Source organism: Pinus tabuliformis, chromosome 4_2 (genome assembly GCF_031772625.1).
Source record: "Pinus tabuliformis cultivar Carrire ecotype Pingquan chromosome 4_2, CPIR1, whole genome shotgun sequence".
Lineage (NCBI taxonomy): Eukaryota > Viridiplantae > Streptophyta > Pinopsida > Pinales > Pinaceae > Pinus > Pinus tabuliformis.
In genome coordinates this window covers 881718010-881729861 of record NC_142304.1, presented here as the reverse complement: position 1 = coordinate 881729861, position 11852 = coordinate 881718010, and positions in this window count along the sequence as shown.

Below are 11852 nucleotides of genomic sequence, written 5' to 3'. Positions count from 1 at the left end.
ATGTGGAAAACATTGAAAAATTTGTTCCAGAATATTTGTGACCACAGGAAGATGGTGCTCAAGGATAAACTTCGAAAAATAAAGATGTAGGAGAAAGATACTATTCCGTAGTACTTGAGCAGGTTCATACAATGGCATGATGAACTTGGTAAAGTTGGTGTTACTATTGCAGATGATGATTTGGTAAGACTAGCCCTCCTAGGCCTTCCCAAGAGTTGGCACAACTACCAAGATTCGGTGAATGGGAGGGAGAAACTACCAAATTGGGAACTCCTATGGTATGATTTGGTATAGGAGGAAATAAGGTGTAATACTAGAGACAAGACTTCATCCAAGGGCAAGGATGAGAAAAAATGTTCCTTAGATGGAAAAGAAAATAAAGGAAAAGGGAAGAAATCCCATTCCAAAGTAGAATCTAGTCAAAGGGGCAAGAAGAAAGACTTGTCCAGAATCAAGTGCTTTCACTGTCATGAATTTAGGCACTATGCCATGTAGTGTACACACAAGAAGAAAAGCAATAAGACATCAAGAGGAGAAGCAGGTGAAGATTTATATTCATAGTTCGAGCTTGACTTTACTCTCATTGCATGCATGGCCAATACACTGATAGGGAGCATGTGGTACTTGAATAATGGTGCCTCGTTCCACATAATGAGGAATAGAGAAATTTTTAGTGATTTGGAGGAGAAGGATCTCCTAATGTACATTGAGATGGGAGATGATGGAAGGTAAAATGTGACTGGGATTGGTAAACTCACCTTTTAGAGGGAGTTAGGCTCCCCTCCCAGACTCAAGGATGTGATGTTTGTTCTGGTTCTAAAGAAAAATCTCATGTCTGTTTCATTTTTGGAAGATCGTGGTTATGATGTGATATTCACTAAAGGAAAGGAATTACTGAGACACATAGACATGGGATAAGTGAAGCAGATCGAGGTTCGTGTGAAGAACTTATACAAGCTAGATGTGGAGGATTGTGCTACATTGAGCATAAATGCAAAGAAGGTACAAATTTGTTATGTCACTGAACTTTGGCATAGAAGACTTGGCCATTTATATCATGGTAATTTGAATATCATGCAACAGATAACCATAGGCCTCCCCAAAGGAGCACTAGAGAAGCAAGATACATGCAAAGGGTGTATCTTGGGGAAGTACACAAAAGCCACTTTCCATGATCAGGATAACAAAGCACATGCAGTCCTTGAAAGGATCCACTATGATGTCTATGGACCTTTCTCGACAACCTCCATTGCCAGGCACAAATATTTTGTCATTTTTATTGATGACTTCTCAATGCTAGATCTTCTTCATGTGGAATAAGGATGAGACCTTCTCCAAGTTTGTAGAATTCAAGGCACTAGTTGAGAGAGAAACGTGCAAGAAGGTGAAGGTTCTCAGGAGTGATAATGGAGGTGAGTACATGTCAAACGAATTTAAAAATTTCTATGCAAAAGAAGGCATTCGACGAGAGTTGACAACCCCCACAACCCACAATAGAATGAGGTGGATGAGAGGAAGACTCGTAGCATTGTGGGAGAAACAAGGGTGATGTTGTGTGATTAGGGACTACCTTTGTATTTGTGGGTGAGGCATGAAACACAACAGTCTATTTGTAGAAGCGGAGTCCTCATCAAATCTGGGCATGATCACACCGGAGGAGGCTTTCTCGGGGATAAAGCAGGATGTGTTGCTCTTCAGGATTTTTGGAGCCTTTGTTTACTACCATGTCTCCAAAGAATCAAGGAAGAAGCTAGAGTCAACAATATAATTGGGGGTATTTTTGGGTTACATAGAAACTCCCCACAACTACCGTGTGTACTTTCCATCCCTCAGAATGAAAGTTGTGCAAAGGGATGTAAAATTTGATGAAGACAAAGCCATATGATGCTCTCTTGAGAGGGAGTTTCAAATCCCACCTAAAGAGGAGCTCTTAGCTCCAAAGGAGGAACCTAAATAAGTTGTGGAGCAATCACAAATTGAGGAGCAAAGAGTGGAGACAACCACTCAAGTAGAAACATCTAGAGAAGCCGGGAAAAGGACTAGGGAAGTTGAGAGACTTGTGCAAGGTGTGAGGGAGAATGTGGGTTCTCCTTCAAATAAGTGTAGGCAGAGAAGGTCACCAAAATGGTACATTGGCTACATGGATCTAATGTCTAAGATTGTAGAGACTGAGCCATCCTCTTTCGAGGAAGTAATAGAGAAACCAGTATGCGTTGATGCAATGTGTTGAAAAGTGTGCAACAAGAAATGCTTGTTGAGATTGCAACAAGATGATGGAGCTTAGTGAAAAGAGTCGCCTTCACTAAGTGGGCCCGCAGGCTATTTTTGGTGCAAGTCTATTTTTTGACTATGTCTATTTTTAGACATATGGATCATGTCTATGGATTGCAGGTTGCTGTTTATGGATGATTGGTCAAGTTGGGCAAAATAGATGGACTTATATTTTTGATGAAAGTGTGAGTGATCTCAGTGTGAGTGATCAAAGTCAAAAATAGAAAAGTCAAATATTATTATCTCACAATAATATTTGGACTATAAACTTAATCTTATTCTCTTGGAGCACTTCAGGATGAGCTACGGATGTGGTACATGCAGATCCTAGAGGGAAATACGTGGTTACCTATGGGATGACTAATATTTGCATGCATGACTTCAGTTAGAACTCAATCACTTGAGTTTGGTGGAGTTGATGGAGTTGTGTTCAGTTTAGCTTTGTTAAACTGGTTGTATTTAGTCTAACTGATCAATAGACTAGAGATGAGTTGGGTGAATTAGTTATTAATTAATTCACAAGTTATTAACTCATAATAAAACTAATGAATACATCAGTTAACTCAGTTTCATGTCAGTGCATGTTCAGTTCAACAGGGACAGGTGTTAGAGAATCAGATTGCTATCAGTTGTGACTATAGTTGTGCACCAGATCTTGCACAATAAAGGGATTGAGTATGCCAATGAGTTTTCTCACGTATTTGCCCACATATAGCTTGTGCTCACGTCCAACAAAGTGTGAGTGACTATTTTGAGGTGAAATACGAGTTTGGTGAGCCATTCTCATCAGTTCTTGAGCAGGGATTGAGCAGTGGAGGCAGGCAAGCAGTGGAATAGATTTAGAGATCAGATCTGAGCTGTATTGTGTGTAATAGGTGGAGATACTTGTGAGAAGTATTATGCTTTGTAATGTTACATGATTCAATCAATATAATATACAGATAGTGTGGGGTTTTTAGAGAGATGATTTCCCCGGGATACATACTGTGTTGATATGTTTGATTGATGCTTCTATGTGTGCCTGTGAATGTTTCTGCTTCTGTAAATTGATGATCAACGTAGAGGAGGTTATGTATTATGCATGTTCCGCTTATAAGTGTATAATCAGGATAATCTCTGTGAATATGTGTCATATTATTCAAAATTTCTACACAATGGTGGAGGAGTATGAATCCATTGTAAATAAAAACGTTTGGGAAGTGGTCCTAAGACCAACATACAAATTAGTTGGGGGTTCGGTATGGATCATCAAGGTGAATCATGTAGCATACAAAAGAAAAAAAAAGTATAAGGCCATAATTGTGGCCAAGGGGTGCTCTTAGGTTGAGGGGATTGACTAGGAAGAGACCTTTACTCATGTAGTAAGGTAATCATCCATCAGATCTATCCTTTCTTTGGATGCACAAATTAGGTGGAATATCCACCAAATGGATGTGAAACTAGCATTCCTCAATGGAGTTATTGAGGAAGAGGTGTATATCAAGAAACCAAAAGGCTTTAAGACTTTTGATCGAGACTCCCATGTGTGTAGACTCAAGAGAGAATTGTATGGTCTCAAGAAAGAACCTCGTGCTTGGTACACCACGATCAATAGCTATCTCACTAGTTTGGGCTTCACCAAAAGTGAAGCGGATGCAAACCTCTATCATATTTTGGTATAAGGTAAATTATTGATTATTGTCTTATATGTTGATGACTTTATTTTAACTGGTGATGAAAAACTGATTAGATCTTGCAAGGAGGACCTTGCAAGAGAGTTTGAAATGAAGGACATGGGTCTCATGTACTACTTCCTCAGATTGGAAGTATGGCAAGGTGATGGGGAACTGTTTGTCTCTTAGGGAAAGTATGCCAACGAGATACTTCATAGGTTCCACATGGACAAGTGAAAACCCATGGATACACCTTTAGTGACCAACTAGAGGAAAGAGGATGCCACTTTAGGTGAGAAATTGGATGCTACTATTTACCGAAAGTTGGTGGGTTCACTAATGTATCTTGTGAACAAATGACTAGATATGTGCTATGCATTCGACCAACTGAGCCAAGCTATGGTTAGGTCAACCAAAATATTTTGGGCGGGAAGCCCATCAGAATGGAAGAGTACATCAAGTGAAATTTTCAGAGTTGGGTCTGCAACAATTTCTTGTTACAACATGAAGCAATGTTCTATGGCACTCAACTCAGTAGAAGAAGAGTACATGGCTTCCAGTCAAGAAACATGTGAGGCGATATAGATGAGAAAGATACTTTTTGGATTGTTTGGCCAGATGATGGATCCAATTGTGATTTACTGTGATAACTAGAGTTGCATCAAGCTTTGAAAATCCTGTTTTTCACGATCGATCCAAGCATATTGATATCTAATATCACCATTTACGAGACTGTGTGCAAAGGTAGATTATGTTGTTGCAGTACATTCTGACAGAGGAAATGGAATTTCAAGCTCCATAGGTGTAGTATAGGGGTGGTTGATAATCCCTTTCTTTATGAGAGGGAGTGTTGAAAATGTTGCAAGAAAATATTAGTTTGACTTTGCCTTGGTTAAACTAGAGAAAATTCAAGTTTCTATTTCAACAAAAATTTTGAAGGTAGTTAACTGAGGTGACATGGAACTTGTCCCTCAGGTAAATTAATTGATTTGACTTGGGGAAGCTTTAGTTAATTTTAGTATGATTGATTTATAATTTGTAGCAATCTATTTCAGTTAAATTGAGTTATGGTCAATTAAACTAGTTCTAACTATTAGAAGAACTTGTGGAGGTCAATTTGTGGAAGTGGAACTCAACCACAGTTAGTGATCAACCAATTAATTAACCAATCAATCCAAAATAACTAATGTTGTAGAGAATTCGAGTTACCTAGTGGATATGGAGATTCCAAGGTAGTGTACTTGTAGATTTTCCAATGTGCACAGGTGGTTCATGCAGTCAGAGGGAGGACCTAGAGGAATTGCACAATACAATTGATAGAATTTCCTAAACAGTAGGGGTTAATTTCCTCAAGGAAAAATGCAAGTAAATAAGAGCTTAGAGGGCTTGAAAATTGGATAAGTATTGTCCATATTCAGTTAGTTAGGCAGAGGATAGATTATACACTTGCAGGTTGTGCTCATGCTTGAGCAAGCATATGTATTTCATCTCTATTATTTGAATAATGGGATATAGATAGGAAGGGGTTTTGAGTTTTTTATTTCCCCTAGATAAATCTCCATTCATGTGTGATAATTCTTCTTGCATGTTTATGATTTGTGTTATCGATCATGAATTAACTTCTGCAGAATAGTAGAGTAGCTTCGAGTCTTGTGATCTAGCAAATTGCATGAGCAGTTTCAAATCTACACATTAATTTGTATAATCTGAGATCTTCTTGAATGAGTGCTTGTAACCCAAGTTCCACAAGCTATTGTAATAGATGTGCACTAGTTCCTGTTCTTGCAGGTTCCACTTGAAACCTAAACCTTCAAAATCACATTTTGCCCAAACTATATCTAGAAGGTATGAGGCCATGTAGAACTGTGATTTTTCACCTTCAACTGGGTTATTTACTATCCGTACATTTGTTTTAATGGCATTGGAATGTATGATAGCCTAGTTGAAGATTGTGCCTTTGGTAGCTATTATGTACATAATAGGGACCCAAGTACCTTAGAAAGTACCAATGTTCGATTTTCCATTTAATATATTCATCACAGTAGCCATTAATTGATAGACCTTCCTGAGGGATTTTGTTTTGTAAATGCCGTTTTCCCTGAATCTAAACTTATTGGGATCTTTCCACCAACTCTTCATTATGTCCTTAGTGGACTCATTTAATTAAAATAACCCCTTGGTACTAAGCATCTCTTTAGGCTCTAGAATCTTATAGTATTTTGCAATGCCTGTAGTAGTGAAAGAAGCTATGACTTCCCCATCATGTCTCTTGACAACGTTTTGTAATTCATCGGTATGTTGGAGGATCTAATCTATTGTTTCGGCACATGGGAAGACTAGAGGATGTGATGCCACTTTATGTAACCATGATCCCTTGACATTAATATAAACTTGAAAGTATTATTGTTCCCTCTGGATTTCCTTCTTTGCAAATTTAGAATAAATTTCCTCCCAAGTGAATGAAATTTCATTATCAATCTAATAAGTAGTGTCCCCATAAATGGGTTGGTTTGGAGGACTATCAACCACTTCTTCTATACTACTTTCAACCTTGGAAAAATTCTTACTGGATCCTTTGATAACTAGTGGATCCATTTCTCCAAAATATGATGGAAAGATGATGCAATCAAGGTCTATTGTATCTGGCATGTCAAAAATGTTCACCAGATACATTGATGTTAGCATAAACAATAAAAAATACCAAAGAGATAAGCAAAGAAGAGTAATAATATGAAGCCTAAAAATGTTAATATTGAGGCAATTAGGTTCCGGCTAGAAGAAAGGTATTCTTAGGTCATAATTTGAGTTTGTAGAACAAGTAGAAAATTTTAAAATTAGGACAAGTCACAATGTTCACATGTCAGTGTAGGTCACACTTGTTGAGCACAAACAACATAGAATATAAATGCGATTAACAACCCCAAGGAGAACTGTAAGTTGCGATTAAGAGCAGGTTGCATATACATTTTTAGAGTAGGTCACACTTTGCTAATGCATTGCTAAGGCTTGTGGTTATAATTTTCAACCTGAAGTTCTAATCGCAATACTGTCTTAAAATCATGGTCACATGTTTTAGATTTAGCATTGATCACAACGCCATTCAACTATTAGAAGTGCAAATTGCAAGCTGCCTTTAGTCACAATTAACATTCCGAGTATCATTAAAGGTTTTAATGGGAGGTAGATCAACAATGGATGATTAAAGCATTGTTAGGGCTATAAAATACATGCACTCCCTTACCAAACAAATTTTTTAGAGGAAAACTTCAAACACCAAGGCGTTCGAAATGTATTGCCACCATGAAAATAACCCATACGTGTAATTAAGCTTGTTCAATGCACAAGATGAGAAAATTATATCATGGGATTTTGAGTTAGGACTTTGGAATGTGGCAGGGATGGGCAGGTTATGGCATATGGGCCCATTGGTTGTACATTCTATTGATTTGATACCCAAAACAACAAGAAATGATAAAATATTAGGGTGTATGGTTATGCATTAATATTTTGAAAAAAAACGAGGTCAAGGCGATAGGAAAGTCATGGCATATGGGACCACAAGAGCCAAAACCAATATTTGGGGGATACAATCCTAATGTAGCAGTTATGTGTCTAGTCATAAGGATAATGAGAAAAGTGAATGATCAAGGGTCAAGAAAGAGAGTGTAAAAATAATGAAAGTAATGGGGCATCATGGGAGGTATATGTGGAGTTGGGGTAGCGAGAGTTGAACACATGTCAACTTGGTAAAGAATAATGATTACACACTCATCCGCACATTAGTTACTTAGAGGAGAAGTCACACATTGCTACCAATCGTTGGAGAAGAGTCATTTGTTCGAACGTTAGATGAAAAGGGTGAAGGTTATGAGTGATAGCGATATTATTTTATATGAGGGAAACAAGTGTGGAGGCAGGTGATATTCTTGACCTGCATGGTGCTTTGATCACGTGTGACGAGAAATGGCAGGTCACAAGTTGTGGGTGTGATGCACCGTGAGGAGGTCACAAGTTGCATGGGAAAAACTCAGTGGAGAGGCACTATGGAGCACAAATGCGATTTGCGACATGTGGGAGGTATCAAGTCGAATGTGTGAAGTGTTTTGGTCATGTACAATGAGAATGGGAAGGTAGAACATCACAATATGAAATTACAGGGAGGGGCCACTAGACATATAAAATGTGACTTTGCGATTTTTAGTGTGGAGGAGCATAAGAGGGGTTGCAAATCGCAAAATGTGAAGGAAATAGAGTTGTAATTGTAGACTAAAGTTTTGACGTGCGACTTAGGATAGAAACTTAGGCCTTAGGATTATAGGGTTTAGTTTGTTAGATTGACAGGAAACCCTAGATGGGTTAATGAGGCATGAAATCCTTAGGAATTTATAAGCAAAGAATGAAAAGAAGTCCAATATGAGGGGGTCTCTAAATTTTTTAAAGAATCAAACTTTTTGGGCTGTTGTAGTAGTTATAATAGGTCATTAACCTATTTCCTTGTACTTAAGGAAGACAAGCACTTAGGTAATCATAAGCAATTTTAGGTTTTACTCCAAAACCAAAAGACAATTTTAACCAAGATAATAGTTGTAAGTCAGTCAATTTCCTATGCTGATCATCAATGAGGCTCCAACAGAAGGTTCATGTCCTTACAAGTGACATCTAGCCATAACTTGATATATGAGAATAAATACTAATGTGAATTACAATTTAACCTCATGCCTACGAGGAATATGTAACTCAATTCTATGAAATTAATGTTTATGATTTCTTATTAAATTTTAAAATACTTTAATATTATAAAAAAAAATTCATTGCATTCATATTTTTTCTATTTTACTTTTTAATTTAACTTATATTAGGCCTTGTAAAATCAATATATATTCATCTAAAAAAAAATCCAACACATCACCATTTGTCATGATAGAAAGTACTTTTTACATCCTAGTAGGAGGGAGATGTGTAATTTCCTCCTTGCTCAACTTGGAATTGACACATGGAACTTTAAAAATATTAAAATATGAAGTAAATAAAATATATACAATGCCAACACTAATCTACATATAAAAAGAACACACAGACAGACACAAAAGAAAAAATATTGCAAATTATATTCCATTACAAAATAAAACTCACATTTTTCAGGCAATTAAAGAACTATGAAAATAACAGAAAGTATAGTTGGAGGTTGCATTTAGAATATTAAAGTTACACGAGTAATGTACATTTTATTTCTTTCCCTTTACAGAATAATGTTCGATCTTCCCCCTTTCTAGTTCTTCTTTTTGACCTCTTTACCACTCTTCTAAAGAAGTAAGCACAATAACTAATTGCGAGTCAAAAGATTGGAGATTAGAATTCTTAGAAGGAACCAATTGCTTATTTCATCAGATGTATTAGTTTCATAAATTTCATTTGGTTCCACCTAGAAGGGAGTTAGAGACCATGACCTTTGTCAAGGGGTAAAGTCATGTATCCATTTCTTTTACATCCTATAAGAAACAAGTGGATCCCTAATCGATGCGTGCAACCCTTGATTTATGTCATTCTAGTCAAGTTCAATATTCAAATTTGGTTCCTTTAGGAAATTCCATCTCTTTTGTTTTGATTTGGTTCCCTTTTTATGGGAGGATGAGCTTGAGTATGGGATAAATAGCTTGTAAATATCTTAAAAGATGAGATATCTTGCATATAAATGTTGTATTCTCATAATCAAAGACCCGTGTGTATTAAAAATCCTTCCATGAGAGGATCATTTTGTGTGGAAGACCTTTACTAAGGTCAATCTCAACCATGATGTGTGCATATGTACATAATCCCACTACAACTCTCTCAATATCATTCCTTTTTCAAGTGCTTGAAGCATTCCCATTATCCTCAAAAGTCAATAAATACCACAAATGTAATGGAAAACTATGCAGACGAACCCAAACTAGCATTCTAGTAATTGACATAGTGTCAATATCAAATTTAGGAAACCAAGAAGTTACAAAATGCCTCGTGCTTCCTAAAATAAAAGACCCTATTAAGACACTTGTTGTTAATTGATATGATCATAAAACCCAAAAATTAAAAAAAATTTGAGCACAATCTCACATATCTTTGTCCAATTCAAATGGATTTAGTCAAACAATGTTAATGTAGCAGGCCAATATCCTATTGAAAAAATTGTTTCCATTGATGTAAAAGGGATTATATAATTGATATTATATGTTGGCTTATATGGGCCTGACCCAGGTTCAGGAGAAGTATTTAGCTAAAGAAATCCCGCAGCTACCAGCCCTTTTGGCAACAGCCTGTGGAGCACGGATTGAGGTCTCACCCAAGGTAGCAGGGGAGGGTGTTGGAACCAGGTTTCCACACCCTTGGGATGTCTTGATGTGGTCTATAGGTTTTTTGCACGATTCTATGGCTTCACGCCACTCTACTTCACGCAGATCCAGTCCCAGAATATTCCTTGATACTTATTAATGTGCTATTTATATATTCAACCTACTTTTTATGGTCTTTAACCAAACATTTAATAGAATTAACCAGTTCACACACTTAGAATAGATACAGATTCACATACATTCATAACATGAGCATATGCACATATATCAAATAGTTATATTAACCATGCATTAACCAAATCCATGATAGTTTAGATTTAACACAGAATTTCAGAATCAACTTATCTTTATTCACTTTCTTCACTAATACATCTAGATCCATCCTACGCACTCAGCTTCAGGGGTCCGCACACACAGCTGCAGACTCTTCTAGGCCTCTATGTACACAACTGCAGAGCCTCTATCTACTACCCAAAACCCTCGAATTGGACTTACTGATGCTTCAAGAATTTTCTCATCAAAAACCCATTACATAACAGATCCAATATTACATACTAAAAGGCTACCTTCTACCCATAGAGCATCGCTCTATTTATATCTTCCTATCGTTTGCGGACTAACTTACTTCCTATTATTCTATATTATTTCTTGGGCAGACAACCCTTTGACTCGACCTTTTACCTTTCGCACTCCACACATTCTCCGGAGCCTTTATCCTACCTCTACCCAAAATTTTGAGCTTTCTGCCCCATGACTTTTACGTGGGGTTTCTGCTACCCAACAGTCCCTTAACACAATCATCGTGACTTGTCCCGAGTCACTCAACTAGTGTGGGAAAATTTGCACGGAGGTCGGTCAAAAACTTCTGCACATCGCGTGTCCCTTCAACAAATTCTGCTGCGAGCCTCTGTACTTGTTCCAAGTGAGCCACTGATGCATCCCTAGCACATGTTGTTGCTTTCTCGGTATCATACACTGTTTGCATATGCGCTAACTTGCCTTCAATCATTGTAGAGATGATAAACACTTCATCAAGCCAGGGCTGGATGTGTTCTTTAAGGATTGCCTCCTGTTTCCGTACCATGTCGACTTGGCCTTGAGAGCCTAGGCCTCCTTCATTTTGGCCAATTGATGTGTGATAACGATTGTCTATGCATCCCCTCGAGTAGTGTCATAGGCCTGCTATAACTCGCGCACGTCAGTTTCCACTTGCTGTATGGTTGGGTCCTCTTGGAGGGATGTGATCATAACAAGAGACTGATCCAATAGTCTCGAGTATTCTAGACAACTCTCCTCATCATTTCCAATCCAGCTTGAAGTTCGCCATGATGCCATTCTCATTCTACCAGGGGTGTGGGTGGTTGTGCCTTGAGGCGGAGCTTTGTAATTTCTAGCGTTAGTTCCTCCTGGGTTCTTGCGGCCTTCTGTTGGGTCGTATGAAATCCGGCTGCCATGTGATGAATATTGGTAGCTGTTGGGAGGTCTCCAGGGATGGCTAGCTCTAGTACCATGGTACATGCCTCTGTCACAACTTTCTCTACTGCTTGGTAGCGTGCAGCCAAGGCATCATGCTGGAGAGTGACCTGTTCTAACTTTTCCT